This window comes from Anabrus simplex, chromosome 14 (assembly GCF_040414725.1).
Source record: "Anabrus simplex isolate iqAnaSimp1 chromosome 14, ASM4041472v1, whole genome shotgun sequence".
NCBI lineage: Eukaryota > Metazoa > Arthropoda > Insecta > Orthoptera > Tettigoniidae > Anabrus > Anabrus simplex.
In genome coordinates, this window is record NC_090278.1 from 71179218 (window position 1) to 71205704 (window position 26487).

General features: G+C 39.6%; 1 long non-coding RNA gene across 1 annotated transcript in view; it reads left to right on the forward strand.

Annotated features, from left to right (window-relative positions):
* The first annotated feature begins 4920 nt into the window (after positions 1 to 4920).
* LOC136885198 (uncharacterized) overlaps positions 4921 to 26487 on the forward strand; it is a 386625-nt gene continuing 365058 nt past the window's right edge. Inside the window, exon 1 of the long non-coding RNA XR_010861499.2 lies at positions 4921 to 5041. This is a non-coding gene — a long non-coding RNA (uncharacterized lncRNA). The remainder of the gene's footprint in view (positions 5042 to 26487) is intronic.

The following is a 26487-nucleotide window of genomic DNA, read 5'->3' on the forward strand; positions in this document are numbered from 1 at the left end:
CGGTCATTCCCTTGTCCGGCTGCAGCCAGTGGTGCGGGATGACACAGAATGTTGCAGGGAGTCCATTACTTGTTCTCGGATGGCAGGCTCAGATGTGAAGAGGTTAGGATGTGCTTGGTGCACATTACGGCGATCCTCCCTTACGGTTGTCAAATGGGGTCGAGCAGAAACTTGATGAGTATGCTTACCCTCACGTTTCCTTGCAATCGAACATCGGGCCACTGCCACATCCGAATCCTCCACAAATCTGGATTTTGTACGATTCGACCAGCCGGGCAACTGGAAACCTAAAATGAGGCCACTTTCAAACTCTGTGAGGTGCTGATAATGTTGTCTCACAAGAGTTCGCGGCATCTCCGTTTCTTTCACAGTGATCACTCTAACCTTACACTGTTCCCGCCCCTGGTCTGGTACGAAAACTAAACACGAACAACACTAATGCACTCTGGTGGCCGTTCTACCTGTCACAGAGAATTACAACCAAAGAGGATAGAATAGATTACAACTGTACGTTTCGCAGAACAAATGAGCATCACCTTAACTCTGTTGCCAGCGTGCTACTGCCGCGCGAACAGCCCTCGTAAAATGTAATACGGTACTCAGAAAAGCTAATGAATCGGGATTGAAAACAAATTCGCAAAACAAATAAAAAAAGAGAATACATTATTCAGAATAAAAGAGAATGAGGAAATAACACATTACTCACTGCTAGTGGCCGGCACAGGTAGATGAGTATGGCCTAGAAAGGGAACAGTCCACTGATTTTAGAGTCACTTAAGGAGATACGGAACGATGAAAATGGTCAAAAATATCATTTTTTATATTTTTATATTTTATGAATCTCCGAAGTCTCCTCTTTAAAATGATGTATAATACATTATAGTTTAACAATTGAAAGTTGCCACAATTTTAATTGAAACTTGCGCCAACAATGAGAAAATCATATGTGTGGAAAGTTTTAACTGCAGTTTTCTCAAATGTATGTTCCTTTTTCTAGGTGACTATTTATCACAGAGCTGTGTAATTTTCATCATGAATTTGTCTCATATTGATTAACATTTTAACGGAGGTATTTCCTGATTTAAATAAAACTGTTTGAGATTTGGCTGTTTTTGGGAAAAAATCATTATATTTATGGACTGTTTAAGAAAAATATGTATCTGAGTCCCCTTAAGTCCAATTACAAAAACGCTCCGTCAGTATGTCAAGTAAGGTTTGAATAAGATGTGACATAAATTTCATTTTCATAACTTTATTAGATCCTGAGAAAAAGGAACATGAATTAAACAAATTTAACATTGTTAAGATAGGCCGCTCCGTATCCTCTTAAACAGATCCGTTTTCAACAAGAAACCCATATCTAGAAACCCACGGTTTTGACGCTATAGCGCATCGAAGTGTGAGATGGGTGTGAGTTCGTCATGTCGTCAATAAATCCAACATGAGTAGCACATCGGACTCATTACAAACGCGGTTCGACCTGTGTAGCTCCTACGTCATTGCAGAGCCTACATCGGCGATGCTGAGCATCACGCACATGACCCAGTACGTGCGGTTGCTCTTTGAAGAATTTTAATCGCTCCGTGGACTCGAGCAATAAGGTCCTCTGCTGACGTTACAAGGGTGCCATACACCATACTCTTCGTACTATCTACGTGGAACTGTCCGGCTTCTCTTAGTCGTCTCTCGATGGCCGCGCACGTGGAAGCCTCTCTGACGTTAGCTCATTTCATACACGGCCGATTGGATCCCTCGCTCCTCTCCTTATATGGAGCTAGCTGGAGCGACGCATCAAGTCGGCCGTGTTCAATAGACGATAGTTCACACTTTCCTCCATAGATGGCACAACATAACTCAGTTTCTCTAAAAAATTATAGTTAGGCCGTTTTTGCGATCACCCACTCACTTTCTGTTGAGCACGGTGCTTCCAAATGTAGATGCTGCGTTGACAGAAGAACAAACTTTATATGGTTGCTGACCAATAGTTAGCCACTTTCAGCGACTCAGGTTTTGCTTGCATGCGGTCTTCCATAGTAGGCCTTCATGTAGTTGGACACAGTTTGCATTGGAGAAGATGAGGCATTGTCTGTGGAGAACCACAATCACATAATGGCGAGTGTACGTGAAAACCCCACTTCAACATATTAGATTTGCATCTTGCAACACCTGAGCACAATCTATTGAGAGATTTCCACGTTAGCCAACGTTCTGTACCGTATGACCAGGAGGGAATTCTTCGATTGGAGTCAGCCATTCTTCTGAGCGTTTGATTCTCCCTCGCCATTTACAAATTCGGGGTTGGTGTGCAGTCGCTACGAGAGCCTTCGTTGTTCTGAGGAAAGCTGGAAAGTGGACAAGCTGTCTGGTGATCATACAGAGGATGAGATTCAGACGTATCGACTGTTTTCTTCTCACCCTTTGCCGCTATCTCCCGAAGAAAGTCGGGAGGTGCAATCCCAGCAAGGCAGTACAATTTTTACAAAGGTGTAGGCCGTAGGCGACCGGTGATAATTCGATAAGTCTCGTTAAGAGCGACGTCCCCCTGTTTGGTATGACAGGATCTATACCACACCGTGCACGCATATTCGGTAGCAGAACAACACAACACGAGTGAAAATGTTCTCAGGGTGCTTGGCTGTGCACCCTATGTGGTACTTGTCAGTTTCCGCACCACATTGTTCCGAGCTGACACTTTCTGCTTGATACTGAAGCAGTGCTTCTTAAAGGTGGGAGCACGATCTAACGTCACACCGATGCATGCATAACTCGCGCATCAGCGCCTCCAGGATTCAACGAATAAATAAAATTGCCTGCGCTCTCCGAAAAGAAACGAGCCTGTCAGTTAATATCACCGCCAGCTAATTACGAAGGAACGTTTCTAATTTACGATTGTTGGTAAGCAACGTCATGACAACTCTCGTGTTATTAATGGATGATTCTACGCTAGAAATGAAACATTCAATCGTTAAGAAGTTCAATTACGTATGCCAGTAACCGGTTTACATCTTCGTGGGAGGAGGAATATTCGCTGATCGCTCGTAGATTGTGTCGGTTCACTACACTCGCAGGAGTGTGCTCTGGTTTCAAGTACCGGTACTCCTACCATACGCGCAAGAATTCTTGGCCACTCGCTTCTTATAAGAAAATGACATAGGGGAAGGAGAAGAACGCATTTTTTGAGTTCATTTCTGCATTACTACCAACGAAAAAGAGTGAAAAATAGCTTAGTCTGAACAATATTTCGATAGATAAACAGAAAGATAGATAGATAGATAGATAGATAGATAGATAGATAGATAGATAATAAATAGACAGATAGATTGATAGATAGATAAATAGATAGATTTACAGAGAGAGAGAGATAAATAGACAGATAGATAGATAAATAAATAGATCGACAGACAGATAGATAGATAGATAGATAGATAGATACATACATACATACATACATACATACATACATACATACATACATACATACATACATACATACATACATATATAAATAGATAGATAGATAGATAGATAGATAGATAGATAGATAGATAGATAGATAGATAGATAGATAGATAGATATCATCCTTATTGGTGGTAAGTTAGGGCTCTGGGCCCTTTCTTACACTTAACCAATGTTTCGCAACGTGACTAAGATTATACCAACATTAAAACAACTGCTAGAAATAATAATAATAATAATAATAATAATAACAATAATAATATGGCCTCGGCTACTGTGTGCAATAATGTTTATTTTATGCCACTTAAGATGCCTGCACGTCAATTTCGACGTTCCTTATTTCTCCACCAGGTGGCAGAGAAAATCGAATCTCTCTTGGCCGATCTGTAGCTGAGTTTAATTAATATTGTCAGATAAACGCCAGATTGTATCACGAGAGATCTTTTACATGCCGACATCGTACAACACAGTGTCAGGTGACCAGCAGTCTTGGGATCCGGACGCTGACACGACCACTAATCCAGAGAAGGATTAGTCTTAATTCAAAGAAAACAAACAACTGCCATCAAAACACAATGCACTAGCATCACAAGACTGATGTAGTAAAGCCACGAGAGGTCAAGGCAACTTCCAGTGTTGCTAGGTCCGCATACGAACTTGACCGAAACCTACCGAATGAGGATTAGAGAGCCGATCACGAAGAAAACTTAAGCGTATAGTAGCACAGCCTAACAAAACAGGATTTTATTTTTATTTCAAATTTTAAAATTGTCATTCACCACTGATCTGCATTTAGGGCAGTCCCTCTATAGTTCATTCCACGTTAAGAAAACAGTATTGCGGTATGGACCTACAAGGAGTGAACACATCCCCTCTGAGACACCCATAATTATTTGTGATTAAGGGATATTATACCGTACTTTGTAATGCATTATACAAAATAGATGAAAAGGAGTTATTAAAATAATTACATAACATTTTCTTTTTCATAAATGCAATTGTAGGGAGGGAGGACAATGGCAGGAACAGCAATCGCTTCGTTGCCTTTCTTCATTTTCCTTCTTCGGTGTTGCTCTGGTACAAGCCTCGTGTAGTCCTTCACTGTGTGAACCGCCGGCAGCTCACGTCTGTAGTGAGGTTACCTACAGTATGTATTTGTTGCGCGTGTGTTTTTAGGCTTTAAATCAGTGCGTAGTTGTCGTGTGTTGAGTGAGAGTTATGCGATAAGCCTACGTGTGTGATTTCTTTCTTTAACAATAATAATGTGATCTTTTGTAGAGCAAATGCAGTAGAGAGAATACGCGACACTCAGCGAGATATCGAGGGACAGCTATTAGAGCTCTCTGTAGCGGATTGACCTGAGAACTACTGATTCTGTCATAAGAGCACGTGTATTTGTGTGTGAAGTTTTTGGTGTTATTTTTGCGTTTTCAGTGAGTTGTCATAATTAAATAGTAGCGTGTGTCATTCCTTGACATCTCCTCTCAACATGAGGGGAAAGGTATGTGCTGTGTTTGGCTGCAGTAACTATGAAGTAGAGAAGAATGCGCGGTCTTTCTTCAGTTTCCCTCGTGACAAGAAAATGTAAGTAATATTGTGTTTCCATATATATTCTTCCAGTGACAAAGAGATTTTTATAGTACTTCATAATCTTCTGACCTGCTCAACCCATATTTTAACTGGCTTAAAATATAATACACATATTTTATTGTATAGTGCAGCAGTTAACCTTCAATACCGATCTGTTGTTGAAGGTGTGATCTGTGGGTTTAATTTAATTCAGGAAAATATATATGCATATGGGTGTGGCTGGTAGTGTTCCAAGTTACCCCATTTGGAATGCCGTAATCCGTTGTCAAGCACTGAAGAAAATATGGGTGATTTAAGAAATGTACATATTTTGTTGAAACAATATGATGATGAAAATTTGCTTTGCCCTAATGTAATAGCATTATGGCAAGTATTGCTTATAGGGAAAGTTTGAATGTTTTTGAGGCTAAATTTATAGATTTTCTTTCTGTTAGTAGGCTTAAAGCTAAAAGGAAAATTGTCCAGCTCTTAAATGTAAATTCATTGAATCATGTGTGTAAGAAATGTGCCGATATTTTTGTTGACAAATGTTTTAATATGATGATACAATGCTTTAAAATGAGAAAAAAGAAAAATCTAGCCGTGAACGTTCAGGTAGGAATTCTAAAACTAAAGAAGTAATACATAAATGAAAGATCAAACAATTTCACAGCAGTCCATTTCACATCTTGATTATATGTCTAATTTCAGTCTTTAAATAATAACCTGTTGAATAATTCTACATTCCTTTATCCAAAATTGCTTTAGCAACTTTGAAGTTAATATATTAGTAACACTTTATTTCTAGACGTAATTTATTTATCCATTTCCGTTTATACATTTCCATTGATATTTGAATTTAGCGCGAATTTTTAGGTCGAGCCACTAGGAGCGCCACTTGCGACTTGTCTCCCATTTTAACAAGGCTAAATCGGAAGTGTCGCGTTTTGTCTCTACTGTATTTGATTAGAGTCATCTACAGTATTCATTTGTTGCGTCGGTTTTCTAGCCTTTATTGCCTGGAAAAAAATTATTAAATGTAATCCTTTACATCTTTACTACCTCTGGATACTCTCATAACCATATGACGATATCTATAACATTTCTTTTTTTTTACAATCGCATTAACATGTTGTCCGTAATGAAGATCTTTCCTTATATTAACACCTGAGTACTTACAGTATTCCCCATGAGGTACTATAACCCCATAAACACAGTCATTAAAACTGAGAGGGCGTTTCTTATTAGTGAGACTTACAACCTGACTCTTCATCCCCTTTGGCATCAAACCATTGTCCGCTGTCCAGGAGTTCTCCGATCACTGCTTAGACCATTAAGCTTTAATGACGTCTACCAACATATAATTCGCATATTTAGGAGTACCTAGAGTTCTTAATGCCCGATGTATTTCAGGTGACTAGTACAGAAAGTGGTCATTACCTGGCTCAGTCACGCAATGCGGGTACAAGAAGATTGGCTCTCAAGTACTTCAAAGAAGCTGTACCGCGAACGCTGTCTTATTACCGGCGGTAGCGGGTGAAAGATGAAACATGAGTTCTGATAATACCAGCAGCGTCCAGACACAACACCAGACCTGCTTTATGGGGAACACAGCACTGTTTGCAATACACCGGAAACTGGTTTATATGCCCACATAACCTGCCTTCAGATCGCTACATTAAGCCACACACAAATTTAAAAAAAATTCTCTTCAAGATATATTCATTTAACTAAAGTTTGAGAATATTCTATAATCGTAATACCGGACATCTCACGATGCCAAAGATTCGGAGGGCTTTATTTTTGGACCATTATGTTTGCAGATTCAACAAAATTAACAACAGCTCCTTAAAAATTGAAGATGTCAGTGAAAATTTCAGCGCAACATTTATAAATATTACCGGTATATTGTATTAAAATCTTATAACAATAACTCTAGCTGTTTCTTAGACCTCTTATAAGTTACAAGATTATGAGCAACTGCAGAAATGGCGTCTCCGAAGACCGTAAAAGCAGTTAGTGGGACGTAAAACAAATAACATTATTATTATTTATTAACTGCAGAAAGACCTCGACAGTGTTGTGAAATGGACATCAGACAATGGCATGTTCGTAAACAGGTTGAAAAGTCAGGTTGTAAGTTTCACAAAGAATAGAAGCCCTCTCGGCTTTAATTACTGCGTTGATCGGGCGAAAATTCCTCATGGGGATCACTGTAAGTACATAGGTGTTAATATAAGAAAAAAATCTTCATTAGAGATATCACATTAACGAGGTTGTAAAAAAACAATGGTTACAAATCTCTGCACATGGTTATGAGGGTACTTAGGGGTTGTAGTAAGGATGTAAAGGAGACGGCGAATAAGTTTCCGGTAAGACCAAAGACTTTAATATTACCCATCTAAACTCACAGAGCACGCTGATGCTTTGAGGAATATTAAACACAATCGCGCATCGCCATGTTGTGGGCACTTCAGCTTTGAATGCATAGTTACCACCTGTTAATATTTACAGTTCCTTGCTTGCTTTCCGATTGAATCGTATCGATTAGTGGATCTGTTGAAGTATTATATGTGATGAAGTGAGAATATATTGCCAGATGTTTTCAGTGTATAAGTGATAGCTTTAGCAGTAGTTAAATTGATGGGCAATATTAAAGGAGAGTTAAGTTAGGCCCTATGTGTGGAGTGGAAAATTATTCAAGGATGGTGAACCTTTGTGCAGCTTTTAATTGTGCAGATCGCTATCAGAAGGAATCTGGTATGTCTTGAAATTGAACTGTTATGAAATTATTTTCTTCTTTCTTTCTTTCTTTCTTTCTTTCTTTCTTTCTTTTCTTTCTTAATCTGTTCACCCTCCAGGGTTGGGTTTTCCCTCGACTCAGCGAGGTATCCCACCTCTACCGCCTCAAGGGCGGTGTCATGGAGCGTGAGACTTTGGGTCGGGGATACAACTGGGGAGGATGACCAGTACCTGGCCCAGCCACCCTCAACTGCTATGCTGAACAGGGGCCTTGTCGGGGGATGGGAATATTAGAAGTGATAGACAAGGAAGAGGGAAGGAAGCGGCCGTGGCCTCAAGTTAGGTACCATCCCGGCATTTGCCTGTAGGAGAAGTGGGAAACCACGGAACACCACTTCCAGGATGGCTGAAGAGGGAATTGAACCCCCCTTCTACTCAGTTGACCTCGCGAGGCTGAGTGGAGCCCGTTCCAGCCCTCGTACCTCTTTTCAAATTTCATGGCAGAGCCGGGAATCGAACCCGGACCTCCGGGGGTGGCAGCTAATCACACTAACCACTACACCACAGAGGCGGACTAAATTATTTTCAATTACCATAATCGTGAATTAAGCAGGGTACAGGACGGTAGTTTCAGTGAACGTGTGGACGTGGAATTTTGAATGTGTAGGCTTCTTATTATCGGCCTTTTTCCAGTTTATTGAGGGATAATAAATAACCAACTATTCTGAAGAAAAAAAACGTGCATGTTTTTCTTACAGTCTGTGTACCGCTACTAATAATTGGAAAAACATGGGTCTAGAATTCGAAAGATATGGTTGATAAAGCTCTCTAGTTTAGGGCACTGTATTGCTGCACACTATTAAACATTATCTAATTATTTATAGGTACCTTAAGTCTTAATTTCTCCTTTTTCACATCTGTTTTATGACAAAAGAATGGTAAAATATGCTATTCCGATCATTTCTACTATGCCCAAGTCTATAAAATGTTTATTACAAGCGTGGTATATGATGTTTCTTCTGTTTTCGGGGGTTTTCTCTTAATTTAACTGAATTATTCAATGTTATTGTTTGAGTCATCAGTCCATAGACTGCTTTTGATGCAGTCCTCCATGCCACCCTATCCTGTGCTAACCTTTTCATTTCGACGTAACTATTGCATCCTACATCTGCTCTAATCTGCTTGTCACATTCATACCTTGGTCTACCCCTACCGTTCTTACCGCCTACAGTTCCTTCAAAAACCAACTGAACAAGTCCTAGGTGTGTATGCGAAAAAACACATCTTTCACACTTTACGGTCAACTTTTATCACTTCAGACCTCGGATTTCTTCCCTGTATACAACTTATGCCTGGAATTTGATTTAAAATTAACAATACAGTGTTTTCGGTTTGCGAACTGGCGAGAATATCCGTACGGATCTTCTGTTTCCTTTTCGGTCCCTTTTCAAAACATTCGTTGTTACCGTGTTATCTCGTGTCATAGAAGTAATAACAACATCTACAAGTTTTAATGTAAGTTAATGCATGTATTCCGTACTATGATCTCCTTGGCGAGCTCAGGAGTGCCCTCAACATGGCGGTACGCACATGGACATCTTTTCTCCAGTCACACGCTACTGCGCAGTCGGCGGTGTGGGGCCTTGGGTAAGACCGCTATAATCGGGCTTCTACACCTCATATTACAAGGAAGGATAGAAGGCAAGTGAGGAGCTGGTAGACCACCGATATCATGGCTTCAAAACATCAAAGACTGAACTTGCTTCAACAACAGGGAACAACTCTTCAAGTTAGTTGAAGAAAGGGGTGCACTCTCCAGGGTATTCGGTGTTGTTTCTTTCTTTCTTCGGTCCACGCCTTCCTACCCTGTTTTCAGCTTCGGCTTTTCTTGGAAATTCTTGTGGTCTTGAAGTTTCTTCTTAAGTGAGTTGCGCTCCAGGATATCAACATGTGATGCCCACCTTACTGAACCAGGCCCCTTTTGTCTTCCTATCTTAGAAGTAGGAGAAGATTCGCTTGGATGACCTTGCAGGGCTCATTTTTGTAGCGTGACCAGAGAAAGCAATTCTTCTCTTCCGCAACGTATCGGTGATCATTTCCATGTGGAAATAGAGCTCGTGATTGTGCCGTCTTCTATATTCACCTTTGTCTTTGACGGGGCCCAAGACTTTCCTCAAAATCTTATTCATTTTTTCATCTGAAGTTCCTCAATAAGGTGGGTTTTTTTTGTTTGTTCATTGGAAGGTGGTGGTGGTGGTGATTATTGTTTTAAGAGGAAGTACAGCTGGGCAACCATCATCTATGAACACGAATCAGAGGGAAAAGAATGAAGGTTCACGAAGGGCGTGAAAATGAAAGACACCCTGGCCTTCGAATGCTCGAATAGCGCCAGGGTAAAAAACAAGAGTTTACCAAGAGAGGTCGGATAGTCCAGATTAAAGTGAAAAGCCTCACACAAGTAACTGGAATAAATGTCAGGACTCCGCTAAGTGCCCCATGGTCACCAAACCACCCTCTCGAAGTTAAGAGCACCTGAGGCCCCTCTTAGTCGTCTCTTATGACAGGCAGAGGATACCATGGGAGTTATTCTACTACCCCCACCCATATGGGATTCATTACAAGGCACCCCGCTGTATAGAGGGCCTCCGGACGAATGACGGTGTGGTAGTGTCTGAACTTGGCGTTCAAGGATATTGATCTTTTATTATATTTAACCCTTGGTTAGATGGCATGCCCCGGGCGAGTTGCCCATGCGTTTAGGGGCGCGCAGCTGTGAGCTCGCATCCGGGATGGTGGGTTCGAACCCCACTGTCGCAGCCCTGAAGATGGTTTTCCGTGGTTTCCCATTTTCCCACCAGGCAAATGCTGGGGCTATACCTTAGTTAAGGCCAAGGCTGCTGCCTTCCCATTCCTAGGCCTTTCCTGTCCCATCGTCGCCATAAGACCTATCTGTTTCGGTGCGACGTAAAGCAAATAGAAAAAAAAAGATGGTATGCCAATTCCATTTTATTCATGCGTGAAATGAAGGCTTCCTTCTCATGCATGTTGTGTTCTATCTATTCACTCATTTATTTAAATTTTCTTATCCGCTTGATTTTTTCCTGACCGGGCGAGTTGGCTGTGCGGTTAGGGGCGCGCGGCTGTGAGTTTACATCCGGGAGATAGTGGGTTCGAATCCCAATGTCGGCAGCTCTGAAGATGGTTTTCCGTGGTTTCCCATTTTCGCACCAGGAAGTGACGGGTTCTGTTCCTTAATTAAGGCCACGGCCGCTTCCTTCCCACTCCCAGGCCTTTCCTATCCCGGCTTTATGTTTATTACAAACTGAGTTTTCTCAACGGATATCTGAAGACCTGATTTCGCTGCCTGTATGTTCTTGCTGCCTGATTTATTTTATAGCTTTCTAGAGAATCGGAACAGATTGCTAGATCATCTTGTTACTTTTTTAAAAATTCGTTTGGGCGGTCTGAGGACCACAGTGCTTGGGCTTTAGTTGTGTTGTCGATGTTTGCCGCTTCTGCTGTTCTTGATGTTGGGTTTGGCTACTGCTTTCTTCTTAGGACCTTGAGCTTTTCTGTTGGCCCAGTAATCCTTCATTTTTTCTCCTGGACTCTATTTTGCGTTCCTCAGATCATTTCCTCGTCTCATTGTGGTTTGCTTCTGTAAGGGATATTAGGTAGGGTCTGGTTTGAATAGCTGGAACTGTAGTTACTTCTGTTAATTAGTATGGCATGACTAATATTAAGTTCTCCGAGATCCTTCTCTACCTGCTGGATCCATAGCAATCCAGTGGCTTTATCCTTGCTGGCTACTTTGAAGATCTTATAGGACAGTCTGTGGGAGTCCATTCTATACAGGAGTCCGAAGAAAGCCATGGCATCTGCGAGGGTTTCTTGGTGTTCGTAGAGTTCACGCTTTGGTTTGTATCATCGCCTTCCATCTGAGAGAATCCTTGGTCCTAATTTCTCCGGAACTTCCTTTCTGGTACTTCTGCCTATTACATTACAGTGTCTTAGTTTGACATTCACCGATATGTGTGTTGAGGCGTACAGTTTTCTGCAGGCGTGATATGCCTTGTCTAATTTGATTCTCCGCTGTTCGAGAGCAACCTTTTCGCTAAGGTCTTCTGCAATCCACTCTCCAAGGAATTTCACGGTTTTTGCTCTCATGGTATCACTAAATCTCATTGTTCTCGAGCATCTTTGATGTTGGTAATAAACTCGGAGACCTGTTTTAGCCGCTATTGAGTATAGTATTTAGAGTTGCACAATAGCCTCTTGCACGTCGTTTGCTAGTAAGGTCAGGTCATTGGCAAAGGCCAATCATAGTATCCTTAGGTTGTCTGCTTTGATCTCCAATCTTAATCCGGTGTTCACTGGTGAGAATCTGGTTCATTTCCTGATGATCTTTGCCGGGACATAGTTAAATAACATGCACGAGATCCCGTCTCCCCTGTTTTGATCGGGAAGGTCTCTGAGAGGTGTCCTCTAGACTTTATTTTGGAACTGGTGTTTCTCTTGCACCAACCTATTGATTTTGTCGTTGAGTCCTAGTTCCCTTAGGGTTTTGAAGAAAAGTGTTCCGTCCACAGTGTAGTATGCCTTCTGGAAGTCGGTAAAGGTAATTACCCACTGTTTGACTAGTTTTTTTTTTACTATGTTGGAGGATTCATGTTTTTCATTCATTCATGTCGTATCGACCAAGTTTGGACCACGTCATTTCAGCTGCCTACTTCTGACTTTGATGTCTGCTCATTACTTCTGCATGCGTTCCTGATGTCATTCTTTCCTCTTCTGCATCCATGCCTTTCTAGTTCTTAATTTTGGCTTGTTTCGGGAACTCTGGAACGCTTAAAGTTTCTTCTTAAGTGACACACGCTCCTGGATGTCATTATGTGTGATTCCAACTTCTTCAAAGTCTCTATCCACTTCAATGAACCAAGCCCCTTTGGTTTTCTCCTGCTGAAAGAAGGTGATGATGCAGTTGGTCAGTCTTTTGGGTGCATTCATGTCTCATGCCCAAAAAACATCATTCTTCTTTTTCGGTAATATTCTCTACGTGGGTGTATAGTTCGTTGTTATGCCGTCTTCTGTACTCCCCGTTGTCTTTGACGAGACATAAGATCTTTCTCAAAATAATCCTTTCTTTGGCTTCCAGTTTCTCGAACAGGCCTATTTTTTTGGTTTTGTTCATTGCAAGACATTCTGAAGAGTATACGATCTCTGGACGGATGACACTGCAGTAATGCCTCAGCTTTGCTTTGAGAGATATGGACCTTTTGTTGCAGACGCCTTTGGTTAAATGGTACGCCATTTCAAGTTTGTTCATCCGCAATGTAAAGGAAGGCAAGTTTGGTGTTATCAGTTCTCCCAAATACTTGATCATCTATACTGGTATCATTTTTTCTTGTCTCTCTGGGTGCCAGCTTGATATTAATTTTTTTAAATGTTCTCAAAATAGATTTTTAGGCCTGCCTTCGTTGCTTGTGTTTTAAGATGAAAAATCTCTTCCATGGCTGATTGGATTATTATTTTATTTTTGATTCGTTATGCCCAACTAAGGAGTGCGTGTGAACTTATTTAGTACAACGTTTCTTCTTGTCTTCCCAAAATCTCTTCATCCTTTCGCTGTGCTTCCTTTTGCGTTCTTCTGTTCATCCTGTAGATTTCTTCATTTATACCAATTTCCTGAAGACCTTTGTTTATTTCTGTAAGCCAGTTATTGTGATTTTTTAGAGATACCGCGAGATTTAGTATTTTCTTTGTTAGCCTATTCTTATCCATCCTGATCGGATGACCATAGAATAATAATCTTTTTCGAATGGCCCTGTGATTTTTTCTGTTACTTGATAGATTTCCTGCGATTTCCTTTTCATCCAAATACCATTTTCGCATTTAGGTTCTAGAATTTTCCTGAGAATTTTCCTTTCTTTGTTTTTCGATGTTTTTTATTTGTGAACTGCCACCAATTATTTATCAGAGTTTCTGATGCATAAAGAGCCTCTGGTTTGACAGCTGTGTTGTAGTGTCGTAACTTTGCGTTTTGGGATATAGATTTTTGTTGTATCTGCTCCAGGCAATTTTGTATGCTTTTTGTAATTTTGTAATTTTATTATTATTATTATTATTATTATTATTATTATTATTATTATTGTTATTATCTAACATTTTACGGTAGCGTAATGCATTCAGAAATAGTTTTCTGGTAACACTGGTGTTCTTTCCAGAACAGAGTCGATGTATTTCTGATGGCCAATAGTGTTGCTGAGTATAATTATCTAGCAGTCCGTGGAAGAATAACGGACGTGTTATGCCGTGCTCTACTCCAATCAAGGACGGTAGCGGACTTATGTAGCCAATAGCCGGCCGTGAGTTTACACCGAGCTCAACCCAACCAGTGATTTAAGACAGTAATTTGTTAGAATTTTTTACGTCATAATTCAAGAGTTTTTTTTTATTCTTCATCCTCTGTCTACTTCATCATTAAAGTCAGGTAGTCCATAATGGCAGAACAATGTGTGCGATGAGACATCAACGTAATTCTCTGGAAAGAATAGTTGAAGGCGAGTGAGGGAAACTAATGACGTGGTCATGGCGTCATAAATGAACCAGCTTGGAAATTCATTTAATGGGATATTAAATTGGGAAGCAAATGAGGTAATATGATTAAAGAGAGAAATGTTGTTAGATGTAAGCCGTCATTAAATCCTCAGAAGTGCCTGTTAACTGGTTAGAGTTCCAGCAACCTGATCGTAGGTACAAACTCGACAAAGTAGCAGGATTTTTGAAGGGCACGAGAACTGAAGAAGATACAAAGAAAACCAGCACGATTTGTTCTGGGTGATATCCGACAAAAGAGTAGCGTTAAGAAAATGTTGTAAACTTTGTCTGAGCTGAGAAGATTAGGAGTGAGGAGACGAGCTGTTCTACTAAACGGTATGTACCGAGCTGTCAGTGGAGATATGGTGTAGAATGACATTAGTAGATTAATAAACTTGAGTTGAGCTTTTCAAAATAGAAACATAATATGAAGATAAACTTGGAATCAAGAGGATGTGGTGGTGATTATTGTTTTAAGAGGAAATACAACTAGGCAACCATCCTCTATTAACATTAATTAGAAGGAAGAAAAAGGTAAGGACTCCGACACTTCGAAAAATTAGTATTTCAGCCAAAGAAAGCCGAAGGCCAAAAAAGGGGCGAGAAAATGAAAAACTGCTTAGGCATCGAATGCTCTAATACCGTCGGGGCAGGAAATGAACAAGAGTTAATCAAGGGAGGTCGGATAGGATAGATGAAAATGAGTGCCAAGACTCAGCTAAGGGCCCCATGGACACAACCCACACTCTCTAGTTAAGAGCCCCTGGGCCCCCGTTAAGTCGCCTCTTACAACAGGCTGGTGATACCGTGGGTGTTATTCTACCGCCCCCGCCCACAGGGGGATCTGGGTGATTATCGACAAAACGAAAATTTTGCAAGCTTTGGGCTGGTAAGAGCAGCAGGTTCCAAGCTGTCGGTGAAGAGATGGCGTGGGAATTGCATTAGTAGACACATAAGCTGAAAAGGAGCTTTTAAATGTAGGAAAGATAATTTCTCCTAAGACCAGAACTCCGGGTGTAGGTCCAGTGTGTCAACGCCGCAGACAAGTGGAATACACTGGCGGAAAATAATATCCACGAAATAAGGAATGCAGAATACGGAAATTTTGGCACTATATTTGTCGATGTAACATATTTAATTGATTAAAGGTACAAGACTACAGCTTAATATCCGCGAAGCCATCTCAAATGTGCCGTGCTGGTCCATTAATAACCGGTGTAATCGCCTGACTATTGAATGCAGGCATGCAAACGTGCATGCGATGTGCCAAACAGATGCCGGATGTCAGCTTGTGGGATGGCATTCCATGCCTGTTGCACGTTATTGGTCAATACAGGGACGGTTAATGCCGATTGTGGATGACGCTGGAGCTGTCGTCCAATGATGTCCCATACGTGCTCGATTGCGGACAGATCGGGGGATCGACCAGGCTAAGGCAACATTTCGAAACTCTGTAGAGCACGTTGGGTTACAACAGCGGCATGGGGCCGTGCATTGTCCTTTTGGAAAACACACCCGGGAATGCTGATCATGAATGGCAGCACAACATGTCGAATCACCAGACTGACGTATACATCTTTAGTCAGGGTGCTTGGAATAACCACAAGAATGATCCTGCTGTCATAAGAAATTGCTCCCCAGACCAGAATTCCGGGTGTAAGTCCAGTGTGTCAACGCTGCAGACAGGTGGAATGCAGCCGCTCACCTGGCGTCCTTCTAACCAACACACGGCCACCACTGGCACCAAGACAGAACCGGCTTTCGTCGGAAAACGCAACGGATTTCCACTCCATCCTCTAATGAGTTCTCGCTTGACACCACTGGAGTCACAGGCAGCGGTGGTTTGGGGTAAGTGGAATGCTCGCTGCAGAGCGTACACGCGTCTGGATCGGATCTGTCCTTCAGGTAACCGAGTTTATTTATTTATTTTATTTATTGTCTTGTTTTATATGGCGGGACTCAGGCTATGAAGCCTGCTATTCTGTCCGACCATACATACACCTACATGAAAAGTTAAATACACACTAAATTATCTACTGTTTAATATCTTAAGGTAGCAATTAAATGATTTAATTAATGTAATACTTAGCTATGATCTAATCCTACTATGTTATAAGAAATTATTATTATCCATTAACCAGGTTTGACAGAGTTTCTTAAAGCGGAGGTGGTTTGACACGCTCCTAATTTCAGCAGGTAGGGAATTCCAAATTCGGCTGGCGGCGACTATAAATGATCTACTGTAGCCAGTTGAGCGGTGAATGGGAATGCTTAGTACTGAGGTGGATGATGATCTGGTAGGAATACTAGAAGGTGATGCTAGGTAATGGAATTGTGTGGCAAGGTATTCAGGTGTGTTAAGGTTCAGTATACGATGTAACAGGGAAAGAGTGTGTAAATTTCGTCGCTCTCTTAAGCGTAGCCATGAAAGCCTAGAAAATGCGGGAGAAATATGGCTAAACCTTGGTATATCTGAAATAAATCGAACGCATGCGTTATGTGCCTTTTGGAGCTTGTTGGAAAGTGAGGCATTCAGGTTACTGTATACTACGTCACAGTAGTCGAATATTGGCATTACCATACTTTGGATAAGCAGTTTTCTTACATTTTGGGGGAGTAAATCTCTGAGTTTTTTAAGGGAATGTAAGGAATAAAACACTCGCTGACATATACCTGTTACATGATCGTTCCAACTAAGGTTTTTATCCATTATCATCCCTAAGTTTTTAACTGTGTCTTTGAATTGTAACTGAGTGCCTCTTAATGTTACTGAGTGGGTATGGATGTCTGTAAGTCGTGCGTGGGTTTTTTGGGTAGCTAAAAGAATACACTGCGATTTTTGGGCATTGATTTTTAGTGCATGGTCATCGGTCCACCTACATATTCTTCCTAGGTCGTCATTCATATTATTTATTGCAGTCGGTAAGTCACGAGGATGTGCATGTGTATATATCTGTATGTCGTCTGCGTACACATGATATTGACAATGTTTAATTACTTGTGTTAGTCCTGAAATGAAGATCGAAAATAGGAGTGGCGCTAGCACTGACCCCTGTTGTATTCCAGTCTCTACAGATTGCCACGAAGAGAAATTTTCACCTGTAAATACACACTGCCGGCGATCAGAGAGATAGGAATACATCCAGGATAGTGTGCTTTGTGAGAAATTAAGAGCACGTAATTTTGCTATTAGTATGTCCGTGTCAACGCAGTCGAAGGCCTTACTAAGGTCTAGAAGAGTTAAAACAGTAACTTCTCCCTTATCCATAGCTACTCCTATGTCGTTTGTAACTTTAAGCAGTGCAGTAGTTGTGCTATGATTGCTTCTAAAACCAGACTGGTATTTGTCAAGAAGCATATTGTTATTTAAATATGCGGTTATTTGTCTGTGAACTATTTTCTCCAAAATTTTGGACAGAAATGGTAAAATGCAAATGGATCGAAAGTCTTTGGGTTCCACGGGATTGTTGGTCTTGGGGAGTGGGCGAACAATTGCGTATTTCCAAAGGGAAGGGAATATGCCGGTTATCAGTGAGGTATTTATGATGTGGGTTAGAGTTGGTAGGATTACGTCTAGAGTTCGAACATTTCGTTGCGTCACTGTGGTACCAACTGCCGCTCGAATTGCTACTGCAGACGCAGTCCACTGCGCCACGGCCACACGCCGAATACGGCGATCCTCCCTTTCGGTGGTGCGACAGGGACTTCCGGAGCCCGGTCTTCTTGCGAGCGTACCTTCTCGTGACCACTGCTGCCAGCACGCATGCAGAGTGGAAACATTCCTATCAAGTCGTTCTGCAATAGCGTGGAAGGAAAATTCACCATCACGTAGCCCTATTACAGGGCCTCGTTCAACAGCAGTGAGCTGTTGATACTGGCCTCTTCGTCCTTGTAAAGGCATTCTGGACCCATTCACAGTCACTCAGTCTAATCTCACAGTTAACTAACGCTCTCGCACAGTACATCCCGCATTTAAAACAAACCTGATATGCGACGTCATGGGGTCGCAACTAGCGCCACGATAATGCGATTTGCGGGAATTTGAATCAACGCCATCTTTCAGATGTATAAATACGCTACCAACGTTCGTTCTTGGTGTTTGGATATCTTTTTCCGCCAGTGTTTGAAGATGAAGTTGGAATTCAAGAGGAAAAACTGGGTAAAATATACATTTGTAAGAAGGGGAGTTAGTGATGGGAAAAATGTATCAAAGGAAACGTTCGATAAATTTCAAAGTCCTCGAAATTATTTAAGAAAAGTTTGGGTAAATAACTACTAGGGAAACTGCCACCTGGGCGACTGCTGTAAATGCATATCAGTGGTGACTGATTGATTACATTCGGCACGCGACACGATCAATTAAAATTGCGCAGTTGCTCGACCAATGGACTTCTAGTTTCTCTACCATCTAGTGGAATAAATTGAAAGGTTGAAATTGACATGTTAATATTGTAATTTCTGTACATGGAGGGTGAAGCCGAGCCCTATCAATTTTGTTTGCATGTGTGTAATAACTGTGAACTAGAATTGTATTTGGGTTAGAACCCTTTGAACCACACCAAACATCCTAACTCTCTGGGAGTCGCTTTAGATAGAACTCTGTCCTTCAAGAAACACCTAAATAAGACCGCTGGAAACTAGAAAGCTCTGCATCACTTCTTTGGGTTCTCAGCTGACTCTCTACGTACCACAGCCGTCAGCCTGTTTTTCCCACCAGCTGAGTATTGCTGTCTAGTTTGGTTCAACAGCAACTACACACAACTAGTAGATGTCCAGCTGAATCAGGCAGCGAGGATTTTAACTGGTACTGTCAAATCCACACCTACATTTTGGCTACCAGCATAGAGTTATATCCCACCAGCAGAATTCAGACGTAAATATGCCTGGTTCGAGAGTATAAGAAGGTAATTTTCAACGACCAGCTGCTAATTCATCAGGACATCATTGCAATCCCGAAATCCACTAGTCAAAACAGCAAATCATTTGATAGGCAGTGACTTCAACGTACTGTAGATGTGGAAGTAAGAACTGATCGAAAAATTTCCATCATGATTGCAAAAGATCGCAAACGTCATAACAAAACCAAGTGGTTTAGATGTGCCTCGCAGAACGTTGTCAACTCTAAACAGGATTAGGACACATCACGACAGATATGGTGATCTTCTGTGCAAAGTGGGAGCAAGCTCGTTCTCCTGAATGCTGTTGTGAAGCTTCCCAGCAGATCATCCGCCAGAAGAGTGTCCTTTCAGCTCCTGTAAAGGTTAACTCTGTGATTTTATGTAAACTGGTCCAGAGGAGATATAGACTTTATTAATACCGTACCCTGAAAGTCAAACTGCAAATAGTGTAAACTATATGTAATACTTATTTTATTTCTTAATATTGGAGAAAGTATAACATAGAATTTAAAGGTAAACATTTCTTGGACAGAGAAAACGAATAAATTATCCAGAGCCCAAAAAGTAACCAGAAATATATACAGCAAAAAATGTTTGTTAATAAAATACAAAATAAATACAACCTAAAATAACTTATGGAAGTGAAACATTATTTAAACTAAGGCAAAAGAATAACCGATAATGGATTTCATATGAAAGGAGAGAATATAATTCTTTGGTCATCTGTTGAGAACACCTCAAGACAGGTTAATACGTAGATTTTTGGAGAAGCTTTGGAAACAAAAACAACCTGTCTGGATAAAAGAAATAAAAGAAGACATGAGAGAATTAGACATAACACTGGAGGATTTAAAGAATAAATCAAACAACGTAAATAAATTGAAGAATAGTAAAATTAGAATCCTACTAAAAACTGATAAAGGAGAAACAACTAAAAGGTTATTTTCAGAAGAAGAACGACAACGAAGATCAGATAAAATGAAGAAATACTGGAAGAACAGAAAGGCAAAAACCATAAAACATCATAGAAGACCGGACAGAAATTGACTACAGTGGTCCAATGCGGCCGTAAACGCACAATAATAATAATAATAATAATAATAATAATAATAATAATAATAATAATAATAATTGGCCGTGCGGTTAGGGTTGCGCAGCTGTGAGTTTGCATTTGGGTGACAGTAGATTCGAACCTCACTGTCGGGAGCCCTGAAGTTCGTTTTTCGTGGTTACCGATTTTCACACCAGGAGAATGCTGAGGCTGTATCTTAAATTAAGGCTACGGCTTCTTCCTTCCCATTCCTCTTCCATCGTCACCATAAGACCTATCTGTGTTGGTGCGACATGATGTTTAGTCCTCAGCCCGAAGGCTGGTTGGATCCTCAACAGTTCCACCATCAGGTGTCATAGATGGCCTAGGCATCACTGAAGAGGTGTACTAGGGAAATGAGGAGTGAGGTAGTTTCCCGTTGCTTTCTTCACCGAGCCAGAAGTTGCTATTACATATCAGTCTGCCAAGCCCACTGAAATGCATGCAGCAACTGATCCTATGAGCAATATTTTCACACCATTCATAGCAGGGACTGACTGCAGAAGGAATGGCATTACTAGCATCACTCATACCTCAGTCACTTTCTTTTTGTCAAAGCCAAGGATAAAGCTGAGACAGATCAATGAAAGTAACAAAATTGCTCTAGCCCATACCAGAAGACATAGTGCACTGTAAACACTAGGTCCCGCCAGCAAAGGCATGTTGGTGCGACGTAAGGCAAATTTTTGTGATATATAGGCCTAATGCCAAAGGTACCTTTTCTTTTGTGTTGTTTGTTAATCATTCTCCCAGGTATTTAAAGCAATCTGTCCGAGATATTATATTATGTTTTCATGAACTTTATTTTTTCAAATGATATTTGCAATCCTCTTTTGGCTGATTGTTCCTTTAATTCTCGTATTTGTTCTTGAGCATTATCTATTGAGTCTGTAATTAACGCCATGTCATATTATTATTATTATTATTATTATTATTATTATTATTATTATTATTATTATTATTATTATTATTATTATTATGATTATTATTATACATATTCTGTCCGTACTTAAACCAGGTTTCGCAGCCTCCTGGTGAACAGAATGAAGGGCTTGAAGTTGTCCTCTTCCATTAATGGAATATCGAACACACGTTTCTCACGTTCAGTATCCAAGTGACATTGCACGGCCTCGTCAAACTCCACTCTAAGGAAGGAGAAAGCACAAGACAAAATATACAGTAGGACAAGGAGAAATAAAAGAAGATAAGGGAACGTTGCATTAAAACATTTTCAATTCAAACACACACACACTAGCATCCTAGTCAGTTAGAGTATGTGCGTTTCCTGTAGACAACGGGAAAAAAGTTGACAAGCCCAAGGAACAAGAAAACACAATCTTAGGTTTGAATAAAACATAGGACCAGAGAGGCAGTTCTCGCAAGCTACACGTCACAGAATAAACTATACGCCGCATTAATGAATTCAGTCGAGAAACTAGCGAGTTAGAAGTCTTTTAAACATTTTATTGTTGGTCTCGGCCTCCTAAAGCAATAGTTATCAACCGTCTGTATAATGAAACAGTACATGTGATGGCCGCACAGATGCCGTGCATGTTGCAATGACGGTGATTGGGAAGTGATTCATCTTGATCAACACAAGCAAGTGTGTCAAATTTGCCTGCAAACCAGTGTTGCTATAGTTTCCGTATTTTATAATGTATACGTTTGAACGTTCTTCGACAACGGGTAGGCCTATATGGAAAAAAAAAATAGAAGGCTTTTTATTGAAAAAATAGAAGATCTTAGTATTTTTTAATTTTATTTTAAAAAAAGGGACATGTTTCGTCTCTTCCTTGTAAGACATCTTCAGCCTCAAAATATTATGATAAACACATGATTAAGAACTTAAGACAATTTTTAACAACACGAACTGTTTTAAAACTGTGTTTACATGTGACAGATTGAGTCATCTTGACTCTTTAACATTTTAAGGAAATGTCATTGTTTTTTAGTGTTAAGAATACCATGTGTTTATCATAATATTTTAGACTGAAGATGTCTCACAAGGAAGAGACGAAACATGTCCCTTTTTTAAAAATAAAGTAAAAGAAAGGAGTAATATTGTACTGTATTGTAAATGTGGAGTCACTCAATCATTAAGAACTATCTTGTTGAGGCTGACAATACGGATTAATTATGAAATGTATTTCTTGTGGCGCTTTTTACTGGGGTGCGTAGAACGCTTATATCACCGAGAGAATCAATCGCTATGAATCACTACTGATTTGTTCGGCTCCATGGCTAAATGGTTAGCGTGCTGGCCTTTAGTCACAGGGGTCCCGAGTTCGATTTCCGGCACGGTCGGGAATTTTAACCAACATTGGTTCAATTCGCTGGCACGGGGCCTGGGTGTATGTGTCGTCTTCATCATCATTTCATCCTCATCACGACACGCAGGTCGCCTACGGGTGTCAAATCAAAAGACCTGCATCTGGCGAGCCGAACATGTCCTCGGACACTCCCGGCACTAAAAGCCATACGCCATTTCATTTCACTACTGATCTACATTTACTTACTTTTTTTTTCAAAATATCAAAATCAAAAATATCAAAATATCTCTATGAATTGAGCTCGTAGTGCGACAGTTTTCTTCTTCTCCTCCTCCTCCACATAGACCCTCTTCTTCTTCTTCTTCTTATTCTTCTTCTTCTTCTTCTTCTCCTCGTTCTTCTTCTTCTTCTTGTTTTATTATTATTATTATTATTATTATTATTATTATTATTATTATTATTATTATTATTATTATTATTATTCAATAGTGTTAGAAAGTACTCAGCTGTGGTGGTTTCCTGCATAGTTTTCCTTTTCCCTATCCCCATTTTGCAATGCTTTTCACCCACAGTAAACACACGAAAACTGTAACATTCGTCAATGTGATATATTTCTGGAATTGGACAAATTAATTGTAAATATTCGTAGGTTTATCTACATTATTATTATTATTATTATTATTATTATTATTATTATTATTATTATTATTATTATTATTATTATTGAAATTGTAATTCGTTGTATGTTAATTTCTTCGTAGGAAGCAAAATGTTAATTTATATTGTGTATTATAGGCTAAATAGTTATTTTTATGTACAGCAGGATAGCATAGTACCATAGTAATTTGTTTCAGTCTCTTTTTTCATTTATTCAGTATTTTATATATTTTTATGTTATTTATGTATTTCACTGGTTAAGTGTAAGACAGGGACACGTGTCCTTAACTTTGCCAGTTAAAATAAACCATATCTATCTATATACATTTAGGGCAGGCGCACAGGTGGCAGATTCCCCACCTGTTGTTTTCCTAGCCTTTTCTTAAATGATTGCAAAGAAATTGGAAAATTATTGAACATCTCCCTTGGTGACCTTGGTTTGTTGAAAGCATAACCCATTTCTTATTCTTCTTCTTCTTCTTCTTCTTCTTCTTCTTCATCTTCTTCTTCTTCTTCTTCTTCTTCTTCGTTAAACATTCTGATCCGCAAAATACCTCGGAGCGTTTTATCGGAGCTCAGTTGGGGGTTATCTGTGGTTGTGAATACATCGTGGTCCCTTGCATAGAATAACACATCCAATAATGAAAAAGAAAGATTTGATTATGATTCGAAAAAAAGTGCAAAAGAAAGAAAGGCTACTTGGTGAAAACATCTAAAACGTAGTTTTTATGAAATAGCACTTCAGAGCAAGGCAAAATTAGTACTAAGTATGTAACCCGACACCATTTCTCTGTTATAAGAAGTGGTAGTGGTGGTTTTTGTTTTAAGAGAAAGTACAACTAAGAAATCATCCTCTCTGAAAAAATAAATTGGATAAGAGATTTAAAATAAATAAAAAATCGCACTGTGTTGATTTTCGCACTCAGTTGGAGTTTAGGTGTCGTTGTGTATACACCGCGGTCAGTTGTACAGAATAACAAATTTAATAATTGGAAAGAAAAGAGATTTGAATAGGATTCGGAAAAAAACGTGCAAAAGAAAGAGTTCAAATTAGAAAAGTGAATGATGAGGGAATAAAAAAATGAAACGAAAAGAGCGTAATTTGCAATATTACTCCTGAGCTCTTAAATTATACCTCTTATTTCTCATATCACAGACCGAGTGGTTACCCTCGTTCCAAGTGTACCACATTCTATTGAATCCTCATAATATTTCTCTTTTATTTCTAATAAGTAAGTCTACGAAATACTCAGAACCCTGCGGCTATTATAATAGTCACAGCCTCCCGCCAATTTTTTCGAACCGGGTGTCTGATACAAATTTGATACCACAAGTGAAAATCACTTTATAAACGTCTTGTCCTACATTTATGGTACGAATTGGTCTTGAGATAATTTTTGGCTTCTTCGTCTTGATATACAACTTAGAGAAAAGAACCGTTGGGATATGGAATGAAGTTTCTGAGTTATAAGTTTTGAAACATTTTGAGAACCTTTAAAAGTACCCCACTTTTGGGTGTAAAGGCCACCCTGTTACTAAACTACAGCAGGTATTATGGCTAATTAATTTGTTCTAAATACATACCCAATAAAGTGTGTATTTCCATAAAAGCCGAAAAATGAAAGTATCAAACGATCGTGTCTTGATACATTTTTCACGACATTCACTTCCCAGTTCGGACGGTGACTGTAACCTCAAGATAAAACGCCAGTCAGCAATAATTCTCAATTTTTACCTAGGACTAAAAAAGGTTTTCATTTCCCTCTCCGATGGGGAAGGGCGGGCCAACTAGAAGGTAACGCCTTCCCTTTGGCCAGAAAATTCGGCAGGTTTGGAGATTAGAAGGAGTTATGAGGTGGGTGGGGAGGTTTGAATCGGTGCAGGAGCTGGGTGGGGATTTCGGCCTCTTGGCGAAGTGCTTTATTGATTTTACAAATTGTAGCCTACAGTTTGTCATTACTTGGCTTTACTATTTTCAGTTAGATGTAGGCCTACTGTGCAGTTCATATTTAGCATTTTCTAGGTTACAATTTGCTTTTCCATTTGTTTTACAATATATTTATGATTTTAGTTTTACTAGTTTGCTCTGTTACATTTTTTCAAATTTTCTACATGTGTTGCAATATAAAGATATAGCTTTACAATTTACTCTGTTTCCATTTGTTAAGTTTTGATGTGGGTTACAGTTTTTTTTTATTTTTTTTATTTAGAAAACTGAGTGTTAAGGTTATATTTAAAGCAAAAATAGTACATAAATAATGGTGTTTTACAGAGTACAAGGAATATTTAAACTATTTACTCAATTTGTAGCATGTATCGACCCCTGCGATGTGTTGAGCGAAGCCTGTATCACTTGAGGAGAGCAAGTTCGATGACGGTAGCTCTTTCCAAAGATTTTTCAAGCATTTTTAAATACATTTAAAAGGAAAATTTCTAAAGGAACATTCCCAGAAGAAATGGCTCTATGATACTTTCATGTTTCAGTTCATACGTCAGGCTGGATGATAGCAAGTGGGTATTCTACTGTCCCCTCTCCCAGGCTGTTCAAAACGAATGCTTCTCTTCTTATAATAGCTAAGACATTTTGGAAACTATCACAAAAGTCTAGAAAATCTAATAAGTATTTTTATCAGAAAGAATGAAGCCCTTTAAGAAAACAAAATACTTACGGGTTTTTCGGGGACATTATTATTCCAAATGCAGGAACCAGTAGGCTGGGTTTTATGCACTTAATTAAGGGATTAAAAATTTAGATCGCAATCTTTTAATTAAGACGTTGGGAAACAGCATGTTTTAAGAAGTTAGATTATCTGGTTAATAATGACAGAAAAGTATGTTCTTTTCAACAAATACAATTAGTGCACGTCGGGGGTTTGTATTAGGCCCAATATTATTTCTTTATATTAGATATATTGGCGGATTTGATCACAAAGTACATAGTACCCCATTATATTGATGATGACAATATATTTTATTCTATTGGACATAAATTATGAACTTCAGCGAGTATAAGAACGCGACATTAACGCAATTTACGATGTTGTCTTCCCGCAAACTGACAAGCACGTTGTTGTTTAATAAAGAAGTTGCATGTTACTCTTTTGAACGTAAGACCAGAATTTCTTGGCCAAATCATGTGTATGGTACAAGACAGTACATTTCTTCAAATAACACTTTTTTCGTACGTAATGTTAGTAGTTAATAACA